The sequence below is a fragment of the Lissotriton vulgaris genome, chromosome 6, assembly GCF_964263255.1.
Source record: "Lissotriton vulgaris chromosome 6, aLisVul1.2, whole genome shotgun sequence".
NCBI classification, from domain to species: domain Eukaryota; kingdom Metazoa; phylum Chordata; class Amphibia; order Caudata; family Salamandridae; genus Lissotriton; species Lissotriton vulgaris.
In genome coordinates, this window is record NC_141694.1 from 1,849,197,517 (window position 1) to 1,849,220,723 (window position 23,207).

Here is a 23,207-nt window from a genome sequence, read left to right on the forward strand (position 1 = left end):
GAAATTCTCTTGGTGGAATCACTCCATACGAATTAATGTTTGGTACTAGAATGTTAAACGAAGTCCTTGATTGTCAAACTTCAGAGGTGGAACAAAAAAGCTTTGATGTCAAAGATTGTTTGGCTGTTTTACAGGACTTAAATGAAACAAGAAGAAGTCTGAGTAACACGATACAGAAGCCAACGACCACTGAAGAAAAACCACCTGTCCCAGCAAGACCTGTCTGGATTCCAAAGATTGGGGATCTAGTCAGGGAAAAGATCGCAGTAAAGAAGGAAGTTGGGCCTTCTTACAGAAAAGCAGTACCTGTCTTAGCAATCCAAGGAACAAGATCAGTGGTACTACCGCCCCTTGCTGGTAAAAGGGAGAACAGAGTTGTGTCCATCGACCTGGTCAAACCACATCATGTGGCCAATAATAAGTTGTAGGCCCAGTGGACTCCCAAGATGTAGCAGAAGACCAAATCTTGCTACTATCCAAGAGGTTCAAACTGAAAGACTTCTCACCTTTGATAAACCTGCAGTAAAAAAGAAGGACTATGTAACAAAGCCATGGAACTTGTGCCTCTTGAGACCCAAATAACTGTTCGTCAAGAAACTCCGGTCTACAACGATGTAGCATCAGACTATACCAATATGACAAAGGAAGAAGCAGCTCCAAAGATTCATAACAATCCTGATGCAATTCCAACAATTGACAGCACTGCCTCTGGATATTTTATCAACTTTGATACATTTTCTGAGGATCCCAGTGAACCTGAAGATAAGCCAGCAAATGGAACTTTCAAAGAAAAAATAACAGAACTCTTTCATAAACTGGAAAAAACATATCTGGTTTCACCATGGGTTGAATTTTGGATTGTGTTAGGTGTACTTTTCCACGTGCTCTGGCTCATTCTGGTTTTATGTTTGGGATAAATGATAGATGGAAAATACAGTAAAATGGACACAGCAAGTAAGAACATCAACTTACTCCTGAAACCTCACAAATCATCTCATCGTGAATGAAGAGACCTGTCATCAGTGAATATCACAGCTGTTCCTATACCTGGTGGTATAGCACGGGACAGAACTGATTATGATATCTATGGCCCGGTGGAACTGCTGAAGATTCCACACCAGTTCAAGGTTTCTTTGAGTGACTTTGTATCACCCAGCACATTCTCTGATGATTGGGACTTTGAAACTGTTAATAACATGATGACAGACTTAGAAATGTCAGCTAAATTTACTGAACATGAATACTTATAAAGTTCATCAGATTACGAACAAATGTATTGTTTTAATCACTTAGGTCACCATTATTTGCATAAATCTGCAAGCCCTAGGAATGTTTTTACTTATAATCAATGGGAACATTATCCAACACTGCCAAAAGGTAGCTCAAAAACATTTTATGAAATGTTTCCGTACTTCTCAGGGTTCAATTTTAGAAATCCAGAAACGTTTTATTTCAAAATATGAAATAAATAATAATTTATTAATAATAGACCGGAATGAAAACAATGTTGACCAATACAAAACAAATTTATTCTGCAAACATTTATGCTCAGCTGTCCACATTAGGTTTTGACTTTTGGAAAGACAACATTGAGACAAAAACTTTCTGGGGCACAAAAGACTGGCAGGTGCAAGGTTTAGAAGCCCTGTTCAGAGCCTGCATTATACCAGAACAAATAATGTTTTTAAATGACACTGTTCAACAAACTTCTTGTCTTGGCCTGGCTAAGATAAAAGATTTAAATAAACCATCTATAGCCAAGCCCACATCTGACCGTAATGATACTACAGTAGAGGAGGTAGACGCTACCTATATTTTAAAACAAAACAGAACTAATCCTGATTGGAATAAATGGTTAATCTGGCCCACAGACACAAATAACTGTCAAAATAGATTCCTGAACAAAATACAAGGGTTCAAAGTGAATAAGCCAGAAGATCCAAGATACTCCCAGAGACAACATCCAGGGATAGTAACTACTTACAGTGTAGGAAAGCTATGCCTTTAATGGCTACAGAAATCTACACTTTCAGAAATCAAACAACACTTATCTTTACTTGAAGGCAATGATTTACGAGATTTCTTTTTAGGACCTCGCAAACCACGTCAAAAACCTTTCATATACGTCGGTATATACGCTGCGTACAACGAAGCTTGGAAAATAAAGCAACTGGAAACTGCAGAAAGAATACTGGAAATTGATTGTATTAATTTAGAGAAAACTCTCTCTGAAGTGGACAATGGGTTAATGACTCTGTCCTCCAGAATATATTCTTTGGACAGCATTGTATCATCTGTAATTGACATCATAGAGCAGGACTTGCTAATGTTACAACATTGCCAGTCTCAATTACGTTCTATAATGCAGCTAGGCTGGACGTTACAAAACCTTCGTTCAGGCTACGTCTAATCAACACAACGTCATTGTTTGCTGTATTTAACCTTACAGATAAACAAATGTCTTTGGCACAAAAAGGAGCAGACTATACGGTGCTGAGCATTGAAAAACTGGAAAGATTACCATTGACAGTTTGAGAAGCCTGTCCTTGAATGGATAATACATGGCACCATTACGATACCAGTGACGATTTTCCAATTTCAGTATTGTCTATAGCATATACCGGTACAAAAGGGGGTGGTGATGGACGATGTAGGACTTTGTTCTGCATTCTGTCCATAAACTGTTTTTGCATTTGTCACCCCGAGTGGGATAGGTATGCTCAGACGTGAGTCCCAGGCACTCCACATCACTGGAGTCAAGCTATCCAGGCTGAAGAAGACTGATAGCCAGAAACCGGTCCTTGGATGCTTGATTCCGGTCTAGGAAAGACATGGCTTGGCAGTTCGGGCTGGACTGTTCCCATGAGGCACATGGTCAAGGCTGATTTGCATATAGACATTGTCTGACCTAGGGTGGTGTGGAGTACAAAAAAACAATGGAGGCCCAGATCTTTGTACTGGGGTGAATGTAAGACATTGTTCTGCATTCTGTCCATCAACTGTGTTTTTTGCAATATAGCATATACCAGCGAGCCTGTATGAAAGGTTGGGTAAAGAATACATTAAGTTGACCTGGACTTTACCATACACACACAAATGTTGGAGTGGGGAAAAGAGGTATTCCTTAGTGGTAAAAATTGTAAGAACTCACTAAGTGGTACACTTTTGTACCAAGGTATTAATTTGCACGGAGCCGGCGAAGGTTCTGCAAATAACCTCTCTTGCCACCTGCACGATACACCCTCCACAGAGATATAACCAATTTTCAGGCAGCTATCCAATGGCAGCTACGTTATGCTCAATGACAACAGCTGTTGTGGCATGTTGCCAGGAAAAGTGTATCTAGTTAGTGTGTCATCAAGGGTCACTTGTTGTATGCAAGTATTGTATCCAAAGAGCAAGACAGACAGGGAGACAGCGTTATGGCCTTCACTGAATATCTCTTCTATACGAAGTGATACTTTAAGCAGAATGAAAGTCATTCTTTTGCAAAAAACTGTGCCACTGACCTCGTCTAAAGAAACGTATGATCTGCAACTTGCAAGGACTTCTGCAGAGATACATGCATTATTATCAACAAACTGTCCAGTATATTTCAAAGAAATGTTAAGTCAAATCTTAAACATGTCTGATACCAGTGGCAGCGCACATGTATTGAGGATGATTTTTTCAGGACTGTTAACACCATTTAAAGCAGTCCTCGGCATTTTTCCAAATTTCGTGCACTCTGTGTTCGGTGGCCTGCCTCTCATCTTGGGACTCGTAGCAGGAATTCTATTTTTATATCTTCTGCTCCGATATGGCATGTCCGGTCACCAGCAATACCCAGACTACCATGGAACAATGCCTCCTAGCCATGAGGTATCGTGGGAGAATTACACAGATTCTTGGCTTGGCTCGTTTAAGAGATCTGAACACAACTTGGTTTCTATCGTTCAGACCAATCTGGCAAGATTGCATCTTACCTGTTCTACAATGCCTGCTTTGCGTACTGTTGGACATTTGTCTTACACTTCCATGAGTCCTGCCATCGGATGTTGACGCCTTGCTAGGTCCGGTAACGACTCATGCATTGTGTTGCCCCCAACGGCTGCCAATTCTGATGATGGCATTCATTGAGGTCTCACCGGCAAGCCTTCTAAGGGTGAGATACGTGACACTACAGGCACACAGGTACCACCTACTGCGGACATTGCTAATGCTTCAAACGCTGACGGCGATGATCCTCATATATGCACATTTGACCTGCTAACTGAAGTGCCCCCACTTTCGCCTACTATGGTAGACAGTTTCTTTGCCAGCCTAGACGATCTGATGTTTATTCCTGACACCGAGAATAACTTTTGATTCATGCACACAGCGTTCCCTGAACTCTGAGATTCGGCATTCGTTTTTTCCAAAACAAACTAGCTAACAATTTGAACTTTTTCAAAATAGAACTTTTGGCACAGAGTAATCTGCTTAAAGTAGAACTATTCTTAGAGAACAAGATTTATTTTGAAAACTTCCTAATGACAATATTTGGCCTTGTCCTAAAAACAAAACAGTTTAAATATTATGCTATGGGATGGTCTCAACTTTTTTTTGTACCTTAAGAGACATTTGATGAATGTAATTTCATGTTTCATGAAGATTAGAATGTATGCTTTCATAATATGCTTCATATCTGTTGAGACTTGTTTATTCATACAGTTTATACTCATTTCATGTGAACAAACTTTTTCAAATACAAATTGTATTTTGGGTGGGATTGTAAACACTAGCCTTAGATATGTTCAATGCTTATACATTTATTTTTATTGAACTTAATATCGTGGAGTGGGTGTTGTAAATGAATCTAGGACCCTAGTGTAATTTTCCCGATTCGTGCCCTTATATAGGTATAAATCCCCGATCCTTATATAGGCATAGAAATCATTACCATATTTAGACTGAGCCTATGCAGTCCAAATAGGGCATGGCTACTTCCACTAAGTTCAGAGAATCAACAACGATTTCTTAGAGAAACCCGCCTTCAGCAGCTAGGGACATCCCCTTGCCTTTATCTAGGAAATCATGGAGTTTTCGAAGAACTGAGTCTTCAATGATGGTATTAAGTCCAATCATACGTCAAACTCAGCACCTTCAAAGTATAAATATGCCTGCATTTGCTCAGACACAAACACGGTGGTTTGGAGCAGATCGACTATCTACTTGCCAGACGCCTGCAGCAGCAAGCGCCGAAGGAAGCCGACCCTCCAGCTGACGCACTGAGAGATGCTGTCTTATCTCCAGTCGAGAAATCCAGCTCCAGTGTTTCCAGGCTACCACTGCGGGTTGCTGGGAAATCGAGTCCTGAGAGAGAAAAGACCTCCTTCATTCTAAACCAAGGTACGGAGCTGATTAGACCCTTAGAGAATTCTTGGAACAGATTCTTGGCAAAGAATACTAAACTTGAGCTACACCTTACTTACTTCTTCCTCGTACTAGACTGAGGTTAGATACACCGGGGTAGGGGTATTTTAGAAGCACCAGTTGAGTACTTTTAGTCATTATTTTATCACTATGTATTTTATATGTTTACGGCAATTTATGGCTTAGAAACCATATCATGCTTTTACAGTACTACTTTATAATACTTTTCGTATTATGTACCCTGTACTTCATAACCAGTATTACGATTGTAGCAGTACATTTCTTATGCTTGAGATAGAAGACTGTTCAATAAATACTTTTTATTGAAAACGCCAGTCTCTCTATTTTCTCAGCACCTCTGGTGAAACGAAGCATGCACGATTGACAAGACCACTGACTCATTGCCAGTTAAATTGCTCTCCCACCCTCGCAGCTCCACCATTAAGTGAGGTGCCCCTGCCCCTGCACTCTTGAGTGTTAGTGATCGAGGCCCTCCTCCACCCGCAGGTTTCCCTGCGCCTCATCCCTGGTGGTCCAGTGGACCTCTGTCTCCTTTCTCTCACTCTGCTCCTTCACTCGTTTTTCTACCCTTTCTATCTTTCACCCTTCTGCACCTTTCTGCATCTCTGCTCTTTTGTGCCTTATTTCTGCCCATTTTCCCTTTCTCTCCCTCTGCTCCTTCACTCGTTTTCACTCGTTTTTCTATCCTTTCCATCTTTCACCTTTCTGCCCTTTTCTGCATCTCTGCTCTTTAGTGCCTTATTTCTGCTTATTTTCCTTTTTCTTTATCCCTTTACCTTTCCCCGTCGCTGCTGCCCCAGCGTCCCCTCCCGCCCCAGCGTCCCCTCCCACCCCAGCGCGACCGGCCCAATCCAGCTCCTCTCCCCGCTCCTGCCTCCCAGCTGTCCAGCCCTTCCCGACCCCTACTTAATGGCGGCCACTGCGCGGCCGCAGGCTGCGGGCGCGCCGCTGGTGCACCGAAGGCGCATCAAAGGCAAGCACGTCTGGCCCATCCGCGACCAGTACCAGGAACCCTGGACCTCCGCCCGCCAACACTACGACCCAGCAGCACTCCAAGCACCCAACCCAGGCTGCAACAACAACTGCAAGCTAGCATCACCAGCCGACACCCATGGACCCTTCAGCTGTCACCGCTGCCGGTACACCTGCAGCACCGCCAAGAACACGGATCCAGCACCACCCGCCCACAAGAACACAACCGAACCGAAGACCCTGCAATGCATCCTCCTCAACGTCCGATCCCTCCACAAACACGCCACAGAAATCTGGGACCTCCTCGACAGCACCACCCCGGACGTAGCATTTTTCACCGAAACCTGGACCAACGCCACCTCAGGACCGGACATCGCCATCGCCATCCCCCAAGGATACAAGATCTACAGGAAGGACCGCCCCACCCACCCAGGAGGAGGAATCGCCATCGTCCACAAATCCAGCCTCCGCCTGAGCACACTCCCTGACGAGTCCATAGAAACTGATGGAACACCTTCACTTCAAGATACTGGCCAGCCCCACTGCCGCCCTCCGAGGAACCCTCATCTACCGACCCCCTGGACCCCGCGGACCCTTCGCCAACTCCATCACGGACATTATCTCCCCGCAGGCCATCGCATCCACCAACTACACCCTGCTGGGAGACCTCAACTTCCACCTCGATCATCAACTGGACCCCAACACCACATCCCTCCTGGACAACCTCCACAACATTAAACTCTGCCAGATCGTGACCGAGCCCACGCACTCAGCAGGACACACCCTCGACCCCCTCTTCACTACAGGAAACTCCATCACCTTCAGCCACACCACCGAACTCCCATGGACCGACCATCGTTGCGTCCACTTCACCTTCAGAACACCCACCATCCACAGACACCAGCACCTGCTTCCACAAAGAAACTGGACCAAAATCACCGACGACCAGCTCATCTCCTCACTCAACAACTCCACCCCAACCATCGCGGAAAACGACGACCCCAACACCGCAGCCCGAACCCTGCATAGATGGATCTCGGACAGCACCGACACCATAGCCCCCCTCAAGAAAAACAACAATACCCGTGCCAAGAAAGCCAGATGGTTTACCACCGAACTTCGAGAGTCCAGGCGCACATGCCGCCGCCTCGAAAAGGCCTGGAGAAACACCAAATCCACAGAAGCCCACAACAACTTCAGAGCCGCCACCAACGCTCACCATCAACACATCAGAGAAACGAGGAAAAAAGCGATTGAAGACAGAATCTCCACCCACGCACACAACAGCAAGGAACTCTTCCGCATTATCAAGGAGTTCGCCCAACCCACCAGCGAGTCTACCGACATCCCTCCCTCACAAGACCTCTGCGACAAACTCAGCACCTTTTTCCACCACAAAATCAAGAGCATCTACGACAACTTTGACGAAGACAACCAACACACTGAACCCTCACCAACCACTCCCGACACCCGGAAACCAGCGATTAATGACTGGACAGCCCTCACCACCAAAGACACACTGAAAACATTGAAGTCAATCCACTCAGGGGCCCCCACGGACCCCTGCCCCCACCACATCTTCAACAGAGCCGCAGACACCATCACACCCATGCTCTGCCACACCATCAACCGCTCCCTGGCGACCGCCTCGTTCCCCGATGACTGGAAACACGCCGAGGTCAACCTCCTCCTGAAGAAACCCTCAGCGGACCCCACCGACCTCAAAAACTACAGACCCATCCCCCTGCTCCCTTTCCCAGCGAAAGTCATCGAGAAAGCCATCAACAGCCAACTCGCCACATTCATTGAAGAACACAACAACCTCGACTCCTCCCAATCCGGCTTCAGAAAAAACCACAGTACGGAAACCGCCCTCCTCGCCGCAACAGACAACATCCGCACCCTACTGGACAAAGGAGAAACAGTAGCCCTCATCCTCCTAGACCTATCAGCGGCGTTCGACACAGTCTCCCACCGCACCCTAATACGCAGACTCTACGACGCAGGAATCCAGGACAAGGCCCTCGACTGGACCTGCTCCTTCCTCTCCGGCAGGACGCAACGGGTCAGACTCCCCCCTTTCCTCTCAGGCCCCACACCTACCACCTGCGGAGTCCCCCAGGGCTCCTCCCTCAGCCCGACGCTCTTCAACGTCTACATGGCTCCACTTGCCCCCATCTTCAGAACCTATGGACTCAACATCGTGTCATACGCACACGACACCCATCTCATCCTCTCCCTATCCAACGAGCCCAACACCGCCAGACGCAACTTTCGAGAAGGCATGGAAGCCGTCGCCAAATGGATGAAAAAAAGCTGCCTACAACTAAACACCAACAAAACAGAAGTACTCATCATGGGTCCAAACCCTGACGCCTGGAGCAACACCTGGTGGTCCACCGCCCTCGGAAACCCGCCAACCCCCACAGACCACGCACGCAACCTGGGAATCATCCTGGACTCCAAGCTCAAAATGGCCGCCAGATCAACTCGGTCTCATCTTCCTGCTTCCACACCCTCCGCCTCCTTTGTAAGACCTTCAACTAGATCCCCCTCGAACACCGAAAGACAGTCACTCACGCACTGGTCACCAGCAGACTCGACTACGGCAACGCACTCTACGCCGTGATAAACAAAAACCTCATCTGCAAGCTACAGAACATCCAGAACGCCGCCGCAAGACTGGCCCTCAACCTGCCAAAACACTGCCACATCTCCCAGCACCTGCGCACACTCCACTGGCTCCCCGTCGAGGCGAGAATCACCTTTAAGATGCTCACCAACGCACACAAGGCCCTCCACGGCACCGGACCAGCATACCTGAACAGCCAGCTCAAATTCCACGCACCCCAAAGGACCCTACGATCAGCCCAGCTCTCCTACGCTGAGGTCCCCCACACCAGAAAGACCACATCGGGAGGCCGCTCCTTCTCCTTCCTCGCGGCCAAAGCATGGAGCGCCCTTCCGCTCCACCTCAGACAGACAACATCGCTCCCCATCTTCGCAAGAAACCTCAAAACCTGGCTCTTCGACAGACCCCCTCCTTGATGGAATGGAACCTGCACCCCCCCCACCCCTAGCGCCTTGAGACCCTTACGGGTGAGTAGTTGCGCTTTAACAAACTCCTGATTGATTGAGTAAAATAGTTATCTATTGTTTCCGCGACACTAGAGATGGATTTCTTATTCTTGGGAAACAAAGTTGTCAAGTTAGTGCGGTAGTCAGAAACTAAACCCTTCTTGTGAATTCGAGAAAGTTTCTAGTGACCTCTGAGCTAGCTGGCACTCACTTTTAAGTCTAATATATACGATAGAGACCTAGTAGACCTCAGTCCTACGTCTAAACTATAGTATATGTTATTCCAATGAGCATGGCCTATTGGGAATATAGTAACTACACTACAGATTCCAGGAGACAGGGTGAGTCAGCCCAGTAGTGAATAGAGAGATCTGCATCTAGATGGGAGGGAGGAGTTGCACCTGGGACCTGAATAGGACTATGCTTTCCCTCCACAATGCCGGCTCCACCCCCTGTGGTGTGTCTGATGTCCCTGTCCTGCACTGTGAAAGGAAAGAAGGAGTCATGTAAACAGAGTGCTCCAGGACTGACCAAAACCGGTTTGGACTAGGCAAAGGCCTCTCTGCCTTCAGAGAACAAAGAGAATTGTGTATAAAAGAGGGGACCCAAACCCCAGAGGATTAGATCACTTTTGGACAAACAAGAAGAAACCTTTGGAACTCACTCCCCGCTTACCTTCGCCTCACCCAGAACCACCTAGCGTTCAGAAAGCAGCTTAAAACGTGGATATTTGACAAATAATCCTCCTCCCCTTCCTAAGCGCCTTGAAACCCTCTGGGTATGTAGTGCGCTATACAAATTATGTGACTTGACTTGACTTGACTTTGCTGAGGACTGGAACCAGAGAGACTGAGGAGAGACTATCCCTAAGCTGAAGTGCTGCTTGGGGGACTGGCCTGCAGTGGTTGCCTGACTGCCAAAGGAAGGAGAAAGAACTTTGTGTACTTTATTTCAACTTGTAAAGGATCTCCAAGGGCGTGGAACAGAGCTTGCCTCCTGCTGAAGTCTCAGGGACAACAGACTTCACCCACCAGCTCCCCAAGAGCTCTCTGGAAGTGCCTGCGGTTGTGCTGGACTTTTTGAGGACTGGTGTGTTGCAAGGAACTGGAAGCGCGACTCAAGAAAAGAAAGCGTGTCGCCGAACTGCCGCTTCACAACACGAAGAGCCTTGCATCGCCGGAGAAGAGGATCAACGTCGCAGCAGACGCCGCCCCACCAACGTGAAGCGTGTAGCAGGGCCTGTCGCGGCTCATCGCCGGAGAAGAGGATCGACATCACATCAGACACCAACGCATCTCCGAGAAGCATGTAGCAGGGCCTGTCGCGGCTCATCGCTGGAGAGGAGGAACAACGTCGCAGCAGACACGGCGCATCAACGGGAAGAGTGTTGCAGGGTCTGTCGCGGCTCACATCGTTGTGGAAGCAACTCGCATCGCCAGGGGAGAGGGTCGACGTCGCAGCAGATGCCACCGCATCACTGGGAAGCGCATCAAAGGGCCTGTCGCAGCTCGCATCTTGTAAAGCATCTCTTATCACCGGAGAAGAGGATCAACATCGCAGCAGATGCTGCCGCATCACCAGGAAGCGTGTCACATAAAGGAGAAAGCGCCATCTTTATTTCTTTGCACCAGATCTTCGATGCATCACCGTCCTTGCGTGTAGTGACTACCGTTATCACCTTTCCTGCAACACATTTGTTGCCCTGCGTGTCACATCTTACGGTATATTGACTCAAGTGTCGCATTTTAAGATCTAAAGAGAACTAAGCTAATTCTACCATTTTAAGTACAGTATTGTGGATTTTTGTCATTTGCGGTCTGGTGATCAGTCTATATAAAGAATACGTATTTTTTATATAAAATCTGTAGTGTTGTCACTTGATTAATGTACGTGTTCACAAATATTTTACACACTGCCTCTGAGATAAGCCTGTCTGCTCGTGCCACGCTACCAAGGGGGTGAGCAGGGGTTATTTTAGGAGTGTACCCCCTTACTCTGACTAGAGGCAAGGGTCCCTATTTGTCACAAGTACCTACCTGTGCCAACTAGAGACATCCAAATCTACCAGCCTGTTTCACAAGCCAAGCAAGGCATGCCGTTTCCTTCCTTTTAATGCACTGGAATAGAAAATCCTCTGACATTTCTTGAGGGACAATTGTCTGCGCTATATAAAACCCCTAAAAAATATGTATATATATCGGATGGGTTGTCCCCATTTCCATAAGAGAAGTTTTGTTTCCTACTGCAATAATTATCCCTCCTGGTGGGGGCTAAGCCTTCAAAACTGATTTTGCGTCACCACAGATCCAACCCAGCAAGAATTTGATACAGTGTAGCTCCTCGTTTTGAGACAGCCATCATCATTGGCTTAGGTTGGATACTTAAGCTGGCTTCTAACGAACAAGTTACTTACCTTCGGTAACGCTTTTTCTGGTAGATACAATATCTGCCTGTGGATTCCTCACCTTGTGAATATCCCCCTGTGTCAGCAGCATTCGGAAATTCTTTTTTGTAGCTTCGCGCCGACGTGGTCCGACGTCACAGAGGCACGGCATCGCGCGCGACTCCGCTGACGTCACCGACACCATAATAGGCCCACGCCGGCGTGATGACATCAGTTCCGCCCTTTTTTCCGTGCCTCCGAGGCACACGGACGGACCAATGACAGTAAAGATATACATAGCATACACAAAACACAAATATCAAGGTAACACACACAGTGTGAAACAAATGCAAATAAACATTTGAAATAAACAATTCCTTGAAAACAAAGAAAATACATTATAGTTACTCAGGTATAAAAGAGTGGACAATGGGGAGGCGGGTGGGTTAGTGAGGAATCCACAGGCAGATACTGTATCTACCAGAAAAAGCGTTACCTAAGGTAAGAAACCTGTTCTTCTGATAGATACATCTGCCAGTGGATTCCTCGCCTTGTGAATAGAGTCCCACAGTAGTCCCCATTCCCGGAGGAGGGTGTCCACTCTCCTATACCAGAAAATCCTGGAGGCGAGCATGCGCAAAGTGGACCCCCCTCCTCACTTCGGCATCTAAGCAGTAATGCTTCGCAAAAGTATGGAGGGAGGCCCAAGTCGCGGCTCTACAAATGTCCTCAACAGGAACACCCCTAGACAAAGCAGATGTTGATGACTTTGCTCTAGTAGAGTGAGCTCTTATACCCTCAGGAGGGTCCTTACACGCAAGGGCGTAGCAAATCTTAATGCAGAGGATGATTCACCTCGAGAGCCTGCGCTTGTGCACCGCCTTCCCCTTCTTGCAACCAGCAAAGCCTACAAACAGCTGGTCATCCAACCTGAACTCCTGTGTCCTGTCCAGGTAAAAGCTCACCACCCTCTTAGGGTCCAAACGGTGAAGTCTCTCCTCTTCCTTGGAAGGGGGAGGATAAAAGGTAGGGAGGGTAACCGACTGCCCCAGATGGAAAAGAATAACCACTTTAGGCATAAAAGCAGCCCTGGTCCTTATAACCATTGTTTCAGCATGGATGGATAAAAACGGGGGCTTAGAACTAAGAGCTTCAAGCTCACTTACCCTCCTTGCTGAGGTAATTGCTACCAGAAAAAGTCTTGAAAGACAAACGTCTCAAGGGACATGTGTGTAAAGGCTCAAAAGGTGAACCCATTAAAAACGTAAGAACAAGGTGCAAGTCCCATTGAGGTACAATAAATGGTGCAGGAGGAAATGTATTTGTTAGGCCCTTAATGAAACACAAAACAATAGGAGACTTAAACAAAGAGGGCTGGTCTGGCAGACAAAGGAAAGCCAACAAGGCCGAGAAATAACCTTTGATAGTTGCCACTGCAAAACCCTGCTGGGCAAAAGAAAGTGCGAATTGGAGTATATTGGACAAACAAGCCCTTAAAGGGTCAACAGACTTCTCCCCGCACCAAGCAACAAACTTATACCATCTATAAGAATAAATGGACATGGTAGTCACGCCTGGCCGACAAGATGACATCTACCACATCGTGTGGAAGAGAAAAGGAAATCAGATTGCCCCGTTCAATCTCCAGGCATGAAGGTGTAAGGTCTGGAGGTGGAGGTGTAGAACCTGCCCCTCCATCTGGGAGAGGAGATCTGCCCTGTGAGGGAGACGGAGCGGAAGGCACGAGGAGAGGTGGAGAAGATCTGTATACCACACCCTTCTTGGCCAATCCGGGGCGATCAATATAACTTGGGCCCGGTCTTGGCGAACCTTCCTCAGAACCCGAGGAATCAAGGGTATGGGAGGAAACGCGTAAAGGAGTTGCGAGTCCCAACTCAACTGAAACGCATCTCCCAAGGCTCCCTGCATTGGATACTGGAGGCTGCAGAACGACTGGCAGTGAGCATTCTCGCGAGTGGCGAACAGGTCCACCGAGGAGTTCCCTTCGTCAGTAAGACGTGACGAACTACCTCCGAGTGAAGCCTTCACTCGTGGTCAGCGGAGAACTGCCGACTTAGACGGTCTGCTCGCACGTTCAGAACTCCGGCCAGATGATTTGCCATCAGACAAATCTGATGGTCCTGAACCCAGGACCAGAGACGCAGAGCCTCTCTGCAGAGACACTGCGACCTTACTCCTCCCTGCATGTTGACATACCACGTCGCGGTCATGTTGTCCGTCAGGACTTGGACTGACTGACCGCGAAGGGAAGGGAGGAAGGCCTTGAGCGCCAGACGTATCGCCCGCAACTCTAGAAGGTTGATGTGAAGCAACCTTTCCTCTGGAAACCAAAGACCCTTGACCTCCAGATCCCCCAGATGAGCACCCCACCCTAGAGTGGATGCATCAGTTATCACTGTGGCCACTGATGGAGGTAGATGAAAAGGCTTTCCTTGTGACAGGTTGCCTTCCATGCCCCACCAAGTCCGGTCCGCTGCAGTTTCTCTGGAGATACTCACTGACTCCCTGAGATCCCCGTTGTGTTGATACCACTGCCTGCGGAGGCACCACTGGGGTGGCCTCATGTGCCAGCGTGTATGATTGACCAACAGAATGCAAGAAGCCATCAGACCGAGCAAGCGAAGGACCTTCAGGACTGGAATGACCGCTCCATTGAAAAACAAAGGAATCATTTCCTGTATGTCGCGAATCCTTTGAGGAGGAGGAAATGCACGACACACAGTTGTATCCAGTACCGCACCTATGAACAGGTTGCGCAGGGAGGGCACCAGGTGAGATTTGGGTACATTTATCGAAAAACCCAACCTGTGCAACAACTGAGTTGTCTCCTGCAGACGATGCAGCACTATCTCTGGAGATTCTGCTTTGATCAGCCAATCGTCCAGATACGGGAATACAGGTATACCCGACCTTCTGAGATGCGCAGCCACCACTGCCATCACCTTGGTGAAGACTCGAGGCGCAGTAGTATGACCAAACGGAAGGACTGCAAATTGGTAGTGTTGCGAACCAACCGTGAAACGGAGATACTTTCTGTGCGACTTCAGGATTGGGATGTGAAAATACGCATCCTGCAAGTCGATCAACACCATCCAGTCTTCTTCCAGCAGCGCTTGAAGAACCTGTGCAAGGGTGAGCATCTTGAACTTCTCCTGCTTCAGGTAAAGGTTCAAGATCCTGAGATCTAGGATTGGACGAAGTCTGTCATCCTTCTTGGGAATCAGAAAATACCGGGAGTAGCACCCCTGACCCCTCTCCTGCTCTGGTACCACCTCTATCGCACCCTTTCTGAACAGAGCCAGGACTTCTTCCTGCAGGAGCAGCAGATGATCCTCCGAACAAAAACCCTGGCAAGGAGGGTAATTTGGGGGAAATTCCCGAAAGGGAAGAGCATACCCATTCTCCACGAGATTGAGAACCCAAAGATCTGAGGTAATCAATTCCCAATACGTAGAAAATGGGTAGGCCGGTCCCCAACTGGGCCCACATGATCGGAATGGCGGATCTAGGGCTGCTTTGCTGCAGTGGCAGGGGGCTGGGAAGGGGAAGAGGAGGAGGAGGAGGAGGCTTGACGACCTCTAGGATGAGCTTGTTGTCTTCCTCTATAGGACTTATACAGCGTATTCTGCTGTTGTTGTGGCTGCTGCTGCAATGTTTTATAGGAACAAAAGGAAGATCTTCCAAATCCTCTGAAGCGCCTTCCAGTAGTACCGCTGGTTTGAAGTCCCAAAGATTTTGCTGTGGCCCTACTATCTTTGAAACCTTCCAAGGCAGCGTCAGCTTTCTTGCCAAACAATCCTGAGCCATCAAATGGCAAAGCAGACTGTACATCTGCAGAAAACTCCGATGTTTTTAGCCACGCAGCTCTTCTAGCGGCCACTGAAGAGCCCATGACTCTCGCCACCGAATCCGCAGTGTCCATCCCACTCTGTATAACTTGTCTCGCAGCAGCCTGAGTGTCCGCAATTACTTCCTGAAAATCCTTTCTGTCCACCTCAGGAATTTTGGGCACTAGCTGCTTTACAGAATCCATCAAGGCATGGATGTACCGTCCCATCAGAAGTTGCGTTGGTATATTTTAACGCCATACTGGATGAAGAGAAGACCTTCTTGGCCGCCTGGTCTTGCTTTCTAGATTCCTATTCCCCAGGAACCTGCGGAAAGGCCCCTACAGACTTCTTCGAGCAGGTAGCCTGCACAACCAGACTATCAGGCAGAGGGTGTGTTGACAAAAAGTCCGGGCCACCAGGCGCAACCCTATACCACCTGGCCACAGACCTTGAAACAGCTAAAGCTGTCAGAGGCTTCTTCCAGACCTCATAGATGGGTTCAGCCAAAGCATCATTAAACGGCAGCATTGGCTCAATAACTGAAGAAGGTGAGTGTAGGACTTCTGTCAGAAGATTAGACTTATACTCAGTAGTGGGCAGAGTGATATTCAATAAGCTTGCTGCCTTTTTAATAACAACATGATATGGCATAACATCTTTGGAAGGTACATCCGACACGGAAGCCAAATCCCACTCAGGGGACAGTTCAAGCCCACTGGCTTCTCTCAGGCCATCAAAAGGATCATCAGAATCCTGTAACTCCCCTTCTTCAGCATCAGCAAACTGATACCTTTCTTCCTCCAGAAGTCTCTGGGCTTCACGCCTTGACCTCTCCTTAGTAAAGGAAGCCGACGGATCCGGAACAAACTCCGCCGGGGCCGGAGTCGGCGTCGAACCCGAAGTCGGGCGAAGTGGAGGTCGAACAGAATCCTGCCTCGGAGTCGTGCGCACCGGAGTCAATGGAATCGGCGTCGGCTGGTGCGGCTTCGGCGTCGAAGGCTTCGTAGGCGTCGGAAAATGCCATTGCGGTGTAAGAGCCGGCATAAAAGGCATGAAGGGCGCAGGAGCATAAGCCTGGGGAACGCCAAAGTTAAATGCCATAGGACCTGTGGAACCAACAGGTGCACCAGAGGGGTACATCGCCCTGGAGTAAACTCCGAACAGTGCATTCAGGAACTGGGATGGATACTGACCAGGAGCCGGGAAGGCTGGATATGGTCCACCTGGTTGCTCTCGAGGAGGCGGAGTAGTCACGACGTCGACCTCCTCCTCGACCTGCGGCACCGGGGTCGACGAACCCGCTGGCACTTGCACCTCATCATCACCAACCTCCTCCACCTCACCTTCATCCTCCCGACCAGAAGGATTAGACTGATTCGGAGAAGGTTTCACTTGCTGCTTCAGTGACCCTGGCGAATTTGGACGCAAAGCCTCACCATCTGTGTCCTGAGCTTCCGACGCCGAAACCTCCACTTCCTTTCGAAGAAGCCTCACTTGCGACTTCGGTCGCTAACTGGAGTCCTTTCCTGAGTGATGACGTGACTCATGACCCCTCTTCTTATGCTTCTTCCTAGAGGACTTTGAAGCATGGGCAGATGACTACTCTGATCTCTACCTCGATCGAGACCTCGACCTCGAACGTCGAGACCGAGATTTCGAAGACTTCTTTTCTTTTTTGTTCTTAAGCTTCGCGACGAGGAGCTTCGTCTCTCTCTTCCGAAGAGCCTTCGGAGTCATTTTCTTGCAGAATTGGCAATCTTCGACGTCATGGTTGGAGCTTAGACACCAGACGCAGCATTCATGCGGGTCAGTTATGGACATAGTCTTGCCACATTCCCCGCAAGCCTTAAAACCAGTCTTCTTCGAAGACATCTCGACAGAAGACGAACATACAGTGAAAATAATCACGAAGTAACAAAGTTACTATAAAGCTACTGTATGATCCCAGAAAACCGTTAGCGTCGATGACGCGGAAAAAAAGGGAACTGATGTCATCACGCCGGCGTGGGCCTATTATGGTGTCGGTGACATCAGCGGAGTCGCGCGCGATGCTGTGCCTCTGACGTCAGACCACGTCGGCGCGAAGCTACAAAAAATTATTTCCGAATGCTGCTGACTCAGGGGGATATTCACAAGGTGAGGAATCCACTGGAAGATGTATCTATGAGAAATACCAGCTTTCCTGTTGTACTCACATCATCCACCGAATTGTTAGGTTCAGGTATTCCAAGGGTTGGTGTTGTGATTTGGCTATTTTGGTAGCGTTATAGTAAATAGAGGCAGGCTGTGGTGGCTAGTGCATACCGCCCATTCCATGTTGCTAGAGCCGCCCCTAAAAGAAGGGAGAGAGGAGCGCTTTATCACATTCTATCTGATTTTCAGGCCTTGCTTCAGTGGTATTGTTGCCCAACTTTTATGCATCTACGCCTACATTTCAGCCCACTGCACTCGCTTCCTCGGGCCCCCTCTTTCCTGGTCTTTCTTCGGCATGTCTTCGCCATATCATGGTGTGGGGCCATGCACATCAGCAGGTTCAGGCGTAGGTTACATTTCTGATATTACTCACCATAGTGGGTTACAGCTCTTACTTTTGGATTGCTCCTCGTCTATTATCACACTATCATTAATGCACACTTTCGAGGCAGGGAAGTCCTTCAAAGCGCTTGCACTTTTTAAAATGGGCATGTTACCACTTTATTAGAATACATTACAGGTCGATGTTGAGAGCCAGTTAAAACTGCTTTTGCACAGAATTTCATAGGTGTGAATAAAGGTTTCTAACGAACTTTCCCAAATGAAATGCCACCCCATCATAATCTCCATGCTGTTTGTTATCTACGTGAGATATTTAAGCTGTAAAAATAGTTTTCTTCCAAAACTCCTTGTGATTTTACCACGGCATTCTCACCTCAGTGCGCATCTCAACAGGGGCACGCGGAAGCCCGCGCAGCTCACCCAAGACCTGAACATTATTTGTTAAACTGAAGACTAATTTTGGCGCTCAGTCTGGATGCTACGGCGTTTAGGTGCGCAGCCTTTGTGAGCATTGGTATTTAAATTCAAAACCAACAAACGGCAAATGCAGTACATTTGATGAAATACAGAGTGGCAGGAGAGGTACAGAGTATAGATGCGCGGCCTTGGGGTGCACAGAAGAGATAGCATCCGTTTATTCTGACGTGAATAAAATGAGCAGTGATAAGAAAACGTAAATAAGGACTGAGGATTTTTGCTGTATATGTGGCTTGCAATTTTCCTTAAGGGACTGTTCAGTAACGTTCTTAAATATGATATTTCTGCCTTTATTTGGGGTCTCAGAGCATTCCTTCCTTTGAAGGTGCTCACTTTCAATCATATTGGCGTAACCTACACTAAACTTCCAATAATCAACCGCAATCTCAAAATTCACCACTAGATGGCAACAAAGCCCTCTGTTTATGCCTAAAATAGGCTTACTATCCCGAAAGACTGCAACTATTACTCAGTGTTGAAACAAGGTTGCGAGGCAGCTAGTTTTATACCGCTGTAAAAAAAACACTAATTCCCTGTCGAAATCGCCCCTCAAATAGATTTAATATTCAGAGCGTGTTGCTGTTTGATTATTACCTTGGTGACACCTAAACAAAAACAGTCTGGAGGGAATGTTTTTCCTAAAAACAATCAATCAGGTGTTTGTTAAACGCGACTACTCACCCGTAAGGGTCTCAAGGCGCTGGGGGGTAGGGGGTAGTCGCAGGTTCCAGTCCATTAAGGAGGGGGTCTGTCGAAGAGCCAAGCTTTTAGGTTTTTTGCGAAGATTGGGAGCGATGTTATCTGTCTGAGGTGGAGCGGAAGGTCGTTCCAGGCTCTGGCCGCACGGAAGGAGAAGGAGTGGTCTTTCAAACTGATCTTTCTGGTATGGAAGACCACGGCATAGGAGAGCTGGGCTGATCGTAGGGTCCTTTGGGGTGAGTGGAATTTGAGCCGCCGGTTTGGTTATGCTGGTTCGGTGTCCTGGAGGGCCTAGTGAGCATGGGTTAGCACCTTGAAGGTGAGACTAGTTTTGATGGGGAGCCAGTGGAGTGTGCGCAGGTGCTGGGAGATGTGGCAGTGTCTTGGCAGGTTGAGGACCAGTCTTGCAGCAGCGTTTTGGATGTTCTGTAGTTTACAGGTGAGGATTTTGTTTATTCCGGAATAGAGTGCATTGCCGTAGTCGAGCCTGCTGGTGACCAGGGCATGAGTGATGGTCTCTCTGTGTTCAAGAAGGATCAATTTGAAGGTCTTACGTAGGAGGCGGAGGGTGAAAAGCACGACGACGAGATGGAGTTGATCTGGTGGTCCATTTTGAGCTCTGAGTCCAGGATGATTCCCAGGTTGGGTGCGTGGTCTGTGGGTGTGGGCAGGCTTTTGAGGGCGGGGAGCCACCAGGTGTCATTCCAGGCGTCGGGGTTTGGGTCCATGATGAAAACTTCCTCGTCAGTTACCTGTTCTGGATATTTCAACAATGACATGGGAAGAAGGCATGAACCATTTGGTTAGTTAAGGAGACTGGTTAGAAAATAAGAAAACTTGTCACGCTCATATGATGGCGTTGAAGGTGGTGTGCTCCACGGAGCTCTTATGTCCATTTTTACCCCAAAAAACATCATACACAGTATTGCCGCAAAGAGAAAACACGGTCTCCTGGAGGAGGCGTGGCTTAGATCTGGTTGTTGGAAGTGGGAGAAACCGACGCGAGGGAGTGAGATTAAGCAGCGACGGGTGGGTGAGGAATTGAGATAATGCCAGGCACCCGTGTGCTGCCTGCGGTGAGAGAACCCCATTAATGAAAGTAGTACTCACAGGCTTAAGTACCATATAACAACCAAAGTAAAGGGGCCAGTCGCCATGGGACGTTACAAATGAAGACAAGGCGGTACTATGGAGGAACTAAAAAGCCTCTTTACGAATCAGAAGCCAACATTTATGAAGGACAATGACCCAAGCGAATGAAAAACATGGGCAAAGAGTGTGCGGGCTTCTATTTCATACTCCACTACACCAAGTCTCCCAGAGCAGCGCATGAGAGCGAACTCTAGGCTCAACCTAAAAAGTATCTCTTGCGGTTTATGGTGGCAGCAGACACAAGTTACAGCAACAGCTAAGTGGAAAGAAGGAATGAATGTGAATGGAAGCAGAAAGGATGGTGTTTGAAACCAGCGGAAGTCAGAGGAAGTTTGACAGGGTGTGGGGAGCATGGAGACCCTACCACAGACTTGAAGTATTACGAGGCAATACAGTAAGGAAAATGAGACTTACTCTGTACACATTTGTTCATTACATATGGTTATGCTTTCAGTGTCAAAATACCATTTTCAGTTCACAAGTTACATATCCTCACTTAGCTAATCAAAAAAATTCCTGTTCATACCTTGCTTTTTCCTGCCCAGTTCCCTTACATCTGATACCTCACTCATCCTAACTACCGATTCTCTTTTGGGGTTGAGGTATACCCCAGATCACTTTAATGAAACCAACTGATGACGGAATCTTTTACAGATTCATTTTCCCTCAAGCCTACTGATGTATATATTTAATGCACCCAATAAAGTAAAGTAACAGCTTAATCAGCTTGCGTTGTACCCTCAGGGACTTAGGTCTACTTTGAACAATTTTACTCTTCCTCATAATTCTTTCTCAAATACATCCCTTGCAGTTAACATTATTTTTGTTCTAGAATCAAGCAGCAGTTTAAAAATTGCACCCCTAATCTTCAAGATACCAAAGGGTCCATTTTGACACTTTTCTACAATTTGCAGTCCCACTTCTGGACATACATCTTTACCTTCAACACTTATTTCCTTAACCTTTTTCTTATCTTTTTCACTCCTACAATGTTTAGCATAATGTTCTCTACATTAACAACCTTGCATAGAACCTTCGATCCAGAAATATCCTCAATGTTGGCTACAGGACCTTTCCATTCCAAATATGTAACATTTCCTTTGAAATGTAATGTAATTTGACTTATATAGCGCACAAATCACCCGAAGGTCTCAGGGCGCTTGCTTAGGGAACCCGTCCTGGTATTCCCTTGTGAGATACCCCGGCAGGGTATCCACAAGGTGAAAGCCATGCATCCCGCCGCGAGGGGCCGTAGTGGAGATTAAGCAAGCTATTGCCCAGAGTCGCAGAGTGTGACCCCGTGAGTTGAGTAGGCACCGGCGCGAGAATTATCGAGTCCGTGGAATTTTGAGCCCGAGACCCTGCCGCGTCGGGAATCGAACCCTGGTCCACGGCCGCTCTCAGCCTCCGGGTCTGCCACCTCTAACCACTGAGCCACACTTCTCCAGTTGATCCATTACACTCATTTAGTTTCGTTTTATCGACTTGTACCTTATTGCAATGACCATTATTTTTACATTTCCTCCCACAATGTTCAAACAATACAATTAACAAAACTTCAGTTAGTGGCGGGTCGTTCTTAAGCTTTTTCCACAATACGCTAACATGAATCGCTCCTTAATATTTTCTGCTCACCAATTTTCACGTTGAGGCCAGCTAGCAAAGATCAGTGACACAGTCCTCTACTACTTCACCACTCCTTTGTCATCCCTTTCAAAAATGACATTATTGTAAACTAGTGCTCACTTTGTGAAAGCGGTGCAACTCATTTTTTTTTATACAAATGTTATATTTATGGAGACCAGCGGCATGCCTCTTGTCCTTCTGGCCCAAGACAAAGCATTAGGAGGTCTACTGTTCTGCATTCAAGGAAGTCCCACATGCTCTCATATAATCTCCAAAGTCTTACTTCTATTTCTAGATTTTATTACAAATGGTGGTGTGTTTGCACTCTGCATGTTGGCTTGTTTATAATTATCCGATTAACTACACACCGGAAAGGTGACAAACAATTGTGCTATGAGTGTAACTTAAATGGCAAGAAATTAACAAAATGTAAAAACAAAGAACGTTTTTTAGTTAATAGTTAGCATCGCACACTTCAGATCTTTAGCGTGACGCTCAATGCAAATAAGACTGCTGCTCCGTTAGCCAAAGTGTTACCAGACAGTGCTTCCACAATGACACCAGTAATAATGCCCTTATTCCTCACAATTAGTAAGTTAATTACAATATTTGTTTCCGGAAGATGGGTGTGTGATATATGCAGGGTTTTGCACATCACAATGGTTCCAGATTTTAACGTTCAGAAGGACGCCCGCCAACCATGCCGCTATGTGAACGTTCTGAAGATTCACGTGAAAATCCGAAAACGTTAAACAGGCAACTGCAGAGTCCCTGTATTTACACATAGATAGCACAGAAACAGCTCTATATATTCTTATTCTATTTTTTTTTTTTTTTAAGTACAGTGGATCAGCATGCTTGCAAATTGTTTCTCTTGTGAGCCCTTAGGCTCCTGGAAGAAATTGTTGTTTGATCTAGATAGTATTCACAAGATGTTCGTGGTCTACATTTGCCTTTCTTGTGGGCAATGCAGATCACGTTTTACGGTCAGTGACAAAGTAAATGTATTCACTCGCAAC

General features: G+C 47.2%; 1 protein-coding gene across 2 annotated transcripts in view; it reads right to left on the reverse strand.

Moving 5' to 3' along the window:
• GTF3C2 (general transcription factor IIIC subunit 2) overlaps positions 1–23,207 on the reverse strand; it is a 908,247-nt gene that overhangs the window by 626,651 nt on the left and 258,389 nt on the right. The gene's annotated exons all lie outside the window — the stretch shown is intronic.